Source organism: Elephantulus edwardii, unplaced genomic scaffold (genome assembly GCF_000299155.1).
Source record: "Elephantulus edwardii isolate Elephantulus edwardi_28Jun2011 unplaced genomic scaffold, EleEdw1.0 scaffold00045, whole genome shotgun sequence".
In the NCBI taxonomy this organism is placed as follows: Eukaryota; Metazoa; Chordata; class Mammalia; order Macroscelidea; family Macroscelididae; genus Elephantulus; species Elephantulus edwardii.
The window spans coordinates 16,730,338-16,736,806 of NW_006399795.1; positions in this window are offsets into that span (position 1 = coordinate 16,730,338).

The following is a 6,469-nucleotide window of genomic DNA, read 5'->3' on the forward strand; positions in this document are numbered from 1 at the left end:
AGTAGAAGGGATGTATTTGTCTTTGTTTTCTTTAAGCACTTTGATTTTTCCCTATTAACTACAAAGATAAACTGGCAATTTCCTTATTTCACGTCATCCTTGTTTCTTAGTGAAGTCTCACAGCTAAGTCTTAATGTTATATGATTTTCATATTCTGTTGGATTACCTTCTTTTCCCAAGGGCCACAAATATGGATCTATGGCCAGGCAACTGTCTTCCAAATTTCTTGGCACAGACAAGTAAGCAGGTGCAGGGCAGCTGTTTACTGAAACATTTCAGTTGATATTCCAGCAATTCCTGGCTCCTTATAAACACTCCAGTTGATATACCATCAATTCCTGGCACCTTATTTTTTGCCAATGCCTTCAATTCAGCTTGGACTTCTTCCTCTAATGCCATATATTACTTTCTGAAATAGTTTCACTTGATTAATTTTTTTCATTGACTAATTCTTTTGTCATTGGCTAATATTTTTTTATTCAATGACTTTGTGCATTCTCTACCTTCTTTTATCTTTTCTAAGCCATTCCATATTTTGTTTATAGAATCCTTCCATATTGCTTACCACTCGTGGATTAAATTTGTTATTCAGCTCTTTCAGCTTAAGAAACGTGGAGCTTGCGCTTCCTTTTGGTTTTCTAACTCCAGACTTTTGCACTTTTATTACAATGTTTTGCTTTGTCTTCTTCAACTGTCCTTTGAAATCTGTTCAGCTCTCTTATTTAATTATTTCTTCTTTTCTCTTTAGTTTCTCTATCTTTCAGAGGAATTCTTGGAGTCTCTTCTGACATTTCTTTTGATCTTTTTCCTTTCCTTTTTTATTTTTAATTTTAAAAATTATTTTTAATGAATGTTTACAGAGACTTAGGGTTTCCAGTCATTCATTGTTGCACTTTTCTCCCTACCCACCCCCCTGCTCCCCCAATTCACTCTTCTCCTTGAAAAGACAGAAAAACTCTTTCATTGTTATGCAATCCGTCCCCCGCCCCTAAGTCCATTCCACTACGCAGCCTTCACTCTGGACTCCTGTCATGACAAAAATACCCATTCATATATCCCTTTTAAACAGTTCTCTCCCTCATCTGTTTCAATGTAGTGTACATCATTCCTCCCCTCCTTTTCTGTCTTCCCTCAACTCTTATGTCAGTCCCATTTTAGAACAGTGGCCCTATACAATATTTGTCCTTTTGTGACTGAGATAGTTCACTCAACATAATGTCCTCCAGGGTCATACATTTTGCATAGTATTTCATGAGTTCCTTACTTTTCAATGCTGCATAGTATTCTACTGTGTGAATATACTAGAGCTTCTCTATCCATTTGTTTGTTGATGGGCACTTGGGTTGTTTTCAGGTCTTTGCTATTGCAAACAAAGGCGCAATAATAATGAGTGTTCCTATATCAACTTGGGTGGCAGTTATATTTTCTTTAGGGTAAATTCCCAGTAGTGGAATTGCTGGGTCAAATGGTATTTCTATTTCCAACTTTTTGAGAAAGTGCTATACAGCCTTCCACAGTGTTTGCACCATTTTACACTCCCACCAACAGTGAATAGGGGTTCCAGTTGCTCTGCAACATGCCAACATTTGATGTTTGCTGTTCTGCTAAATTTTGTTATTCTTCCTGGGTTGAGATGATATCTCATAGTTGTTTTGATTTGCATCTCTCTCTTTTTTTTATTATTTTGTGTGCATGTACCATCAAATCAGATCTGACTGGTACAGGAGGATATTGCGCCTTCTTCTCCGGCAGAGCATCTGGTGGATTCGAACCGTGTTCCTCTGGGATTGCAGTGCAGTTTCTTGCCACTAGGCCACCAGAGCTCCCCTTGATTTACATCTCTCTTAGAGCTAGGGATTTTAAACATTTCTCCATGTGTTTGCCATCAGAATGTCTTTTTTGGTGAAGTGTTGGTTCATATCCTGTGCCCATTTTTAAATTGGGTTATTTACTTTTATCTTGTGGTGCTCTAGTATTTTATAAATTCTGGGTATAAATCCCTTGTCTGACATGTCATTACCAAATATTTTTTCCAATCTGTGGCTTCCCTTTTTACCATGTTGGAGAAGTTTTTGGATGTGCATAGAGATTTGATTCTTAGAAGGTCCCGTTCATCTATTTTATCCTTTCCTGGTTGTATCTTTCCTCTATTTTTATGACCTTTTGCTTTCTTGTATGATGTCCTGGATATTATCCTACAACTTGTCTCATTTTCAGTCTTGATTAACCCTTGATTAAGCAAGCTTGCTTGCATAGGCTGTTATGAAGCACTTCTTAGATAATGTCTTCTTCCACCTACCCCTCACAATTTGGAAGAAAAGTGTGTATGAAAATCTTAATGTAGATATGAAGGGGAAAAATCTTCTTCAACCAAAGACCGAATTCTCTAGGAAGTAATGAATGTTAGTCACTGGACTTACCTAGAAAATGAGTCAAAGGTGAATTGACACCCAGAGTCTTTGCTCAGTTTTTTTTTTCTTCACTTCTTGGCAAGGTCTGTAGCAAGGTCTGTTCAGTCTGTAGCAGGAAGCCACAGGGGAAGTTTAACATGAGGAAGGAGAGTTATTCCTCTCTTGTGCCTATCAGAATTCCATTCATTTTCCAGGCTGAGACTTGTCTCTAGATGCTAGATGCAATAGGCAGCCTTCCTGGGAAAGAACATCATACTCGGTAAGGCAGAGAAAGCAGAAGTTTAGCTAAAGAGAAGAACACTCTCAACAAGATGCAGTGACAAGAGTGGCTGCATCTGTGGGTGTTAACACAGCAATGCTGGTGAAGATAATAGAGTACAAGGTGATCCTCTGTTGTACATCAGGATGTTATGAGTCAGGACTTCAACAGTGCTGGTAGGGGCTCACAGCCACCTACTAAGGGGTGTACAGGGGCTTGGTAACCCTCTGGACTGCAGGTGGGCTGTGAGTGGACCTAGACAGAATCTGGGCACTGGTGAGGGCAGGAGGTCTTTCAGGGTGCTGAGATTGCTAGTTCCCATATTGAAAGGGTAGTGGGTCAAGGCCAAGGCTGTGAGGTTGCCAAGTGACCTTGCTTTATAGACTGATGTCCAGGGATGCGCACCACTAGAAGTCCTCATGCCAAAGCCACTGACCATGATGACATTGTTGGAAACAGGGACCCACTTCCTCCCTCCCAGACCCTCCATCCTACTGGGAATCCTGTCAGGGTGGAAGCTGGAAGGAATTCCATTCATACATCCAGCAGATACTGAAAGGTGGATTTGGACCCAGCGTGGACCTAAGAGGTGGTAACTTCACAATATAAGATCAGTACAAACCTGTCCTCTTTCCTACCAGGATGTAATTAGATAAAGAAAATGTAGAACCATCAGGACAATGGAAATGTGACATTTAAGGCTAAATCTTCCTTAGCTGGTCCTGAGAAGCCACCAGGAAGCTTTTCACATGGGCAAACAACACCCTCAGTCATCCCAAGAAGTTGGTCTGGTAACTTCTTGTTAAGCCCCGTCCTTTTTGGAACACTCCTTCCTGACTAGCTAAGAATGTGGGTGAACGTGAGTCTTATAATTGGAGGTTGACTCAGAGCTATCATCACTGAAGACAGAACTTGGAAGAAGTAATATGTTTCTTGTTTCTGACTCAAAACTGATGACTTGATAAGGAGCATAAAGAATGATTTCTAGGGGAGCTCTGGTGGCCTAGTGGCAAGAAACTGCACTGCAATCCCAGAGGAACACGGTTCGAATCCACCAGACGCTCTGCTGGAGAAGGAGGCGCAATATCTTCCTGTACCAGTCAGATCTGATTTGACGGTACACGTACACAAAATAAAAAAAAAAAGAATGATTTCTGACATTGTTGAAAAGCTTGAAAATACAGGAGTTATTATATTTATTTAGATGGTAATAATAAAAAAATAATAAGGAAAGAAGTGTGAACGAGGAGGTGGAGAAACTGGTATTCTCATCCACTGCTGATGAGAAACAAAGAATTAAAACCAATGTGGGGAACAGTTTGGTGGCTTCTGAAAAAGTTCACTATCCCAAAGAAAATCCATTCTCTAAGGAGATTATAATCATAAGTATTATTGTTAGTGACCCTATGAGCAACAAATCTGACCCTGTCCTCTCCGGTGCCATCTTTACGATCTCCAACACCACAAGCCCATTGCTGCAGTCTCTGTGTCAGTCCGCCTGGTAGAGGGTCATCCTCTCTTGTTGTCAGGTGCCTTTGAGTCAACTCATAACTGCCCATGATCAATGGGGCTGAATCTTGCCTTATCCTGTGCCATCCTCATCATCTCTGATGTACTTAAGCCCATTGTTAAAGTCATGGTGTTGATCTATCTTGTTAAGGATCTTCCCTTATTTTGCTGACCAGCGGCCTTTCCAAATATGATGTCTTTTTCCAAGGACTAGTCAGTCCCTCCTAACAACATTCGCCAAAGGTGTGAGACAAAGTTTCACCATTTTTGCCTCCAAGGAGCACTCTGGTTGTACTTTCTCCAAGACATATTTGGTCATTCTTTTGGAAGTCCATGGTATATTCAGTACTCTTCCCCAACACCACAACTCAAAGGCATCATAGAATTACCATATAACCCAGCAATTCTACTCATAGGTGTATACTCCAAAGAATTGAAAGCAGGAACTCAAATAGAAATGTGTATATCAGTGTTCATTGTAGTATTTTCATAAAAGTAAAAGTGTTATGGATAGAATTGTATCTTTCCTAAAATAAATGCTGTAAATCCTAATCCCTATGCTTGTGGTTCATACTATCCATAGTTTCCAGAGGCCTGCTATTTAAGAAATGAAGGACCAATCTTGCTTCCCAGTCACTTGTTGTTGTTTTTAGGGTAAATGGTAATAATCGATTTATTAGAAAGTTACATCCCCAAAGGGACAGACCTTCTTCATTGAAAGAAGATAAGGAGAAAAGGCCCCTTGTTTGTCTTTCTTGGAGCTCTACTAAAACCTGCCCACCACAGGTGACCCTTGTGGTATTTTACACATTGATAGCATAGCTTTCAGCATCACAGCAATCCACAGGTTACCTGAGTACAGCAAACTGACAGACAAGTGCTGTACTAATCAGAATAATAAATTCCCCAAATACAACAAACTGACAATTTAGTCTTGTGTCTCTGATAGCAAATCAAGGATATAAATATCACATTACCAGACCCACTTGACCTGTATAGTTGGGTAAGGATATGCTGCTAAGAGGGTGTTGAAGCATTCTAGCTGAGACTCACAGCTGGCATGCTGAGGTAATGTCCTACATATGGATATTAAGGTCACATGGAAGTCTACTGAATCCTTGCTGCTATACACTAGGCCTGAAGGCCTGTGGCTCTTGGTGCAGAAGATCAAAGAATGCAGCCTTCAATGTGGATTGCATCTCAATGTCATGAAAATGAAAATTCTTACCACTGGACTGACAGGCAACATCATGAGGAGAAAAGATTGAAGTTGTCAACTATTTCAACTTACCTGGATCCACAACCAACACTTTTGGCATCAGCAGTCAGGAAATCAGGAGATATATTCCACTGGGAAAGTCTGTAGCCAGGGACCTCTCTAAATAATTGAGGAATGATGATTTCAGTTTGACATGAGGTGTTTCTGACTCAGGCCATGGTCTTTTCAGTCATTTGATATGCATCTGAGAACCGGACAATGATATCCCATGGACTGCCAAAACAATAATCAGATAAGTCTTTGGGAAAGTGGAGGGAGGCATCTCTGGAGGCAAAGATGATGAAGCCTCATCTCACATACTTTGGACATATTGCTGGGAGAGGTTATTCCTTGGAGAAGGACATCATCATGATTGGAAAGATGGAGTGTTGGTGAATGAGAGAAAGACTCTTTACCAGGTGGATCGACAGTGATTGTAGCAATGGGCTTGAGGCTGTTGGAGATAGTAAGAATGGCTCAGGAGAGAATAGGGTTCAGATCTGTTGTTCACAAGGTTATGGTTATAATCTTTTTGGAGAATTTCTTTTCTTTGGTATGTTGAATCAGTATCATTGAAGGATGTCTTGTTGTTCTTGTTGTTATGTACCATCGAGTCACTTGTGACTCATAGTGACTCTGTGTACAACAGCCCTAAACCCCTCTCCATCCTGTGCCAGTCTCACTGTTTCTAACACACCTACCCCGATTACCCCAGTCATTGAATCAATCCACCTCGTAGAGGATCTTCCCCTCCTGTGCTGTCCCTGCACCATCCCAAGCATGATGTCTTTCTCCAAGGACCAGTCTCTCCTTACAACATGTCCAAAGTATGTCAGATGAAGCCTCAGAATCCTTGCCTCCAAGGAGCAGCCTGCTTTAACCCTCTCCAGGATGAACCTGTTCGTTTTCTTAGAAGAACATGGTATATTCAATACTCTTCTCCAACACCACAGCTCAAAGGTATCAATTTTCCTTCTATCCTCCCTAGTCATTGTCCAGCTCTCTGATGCATAGCAAGTGATTGCAAAGACC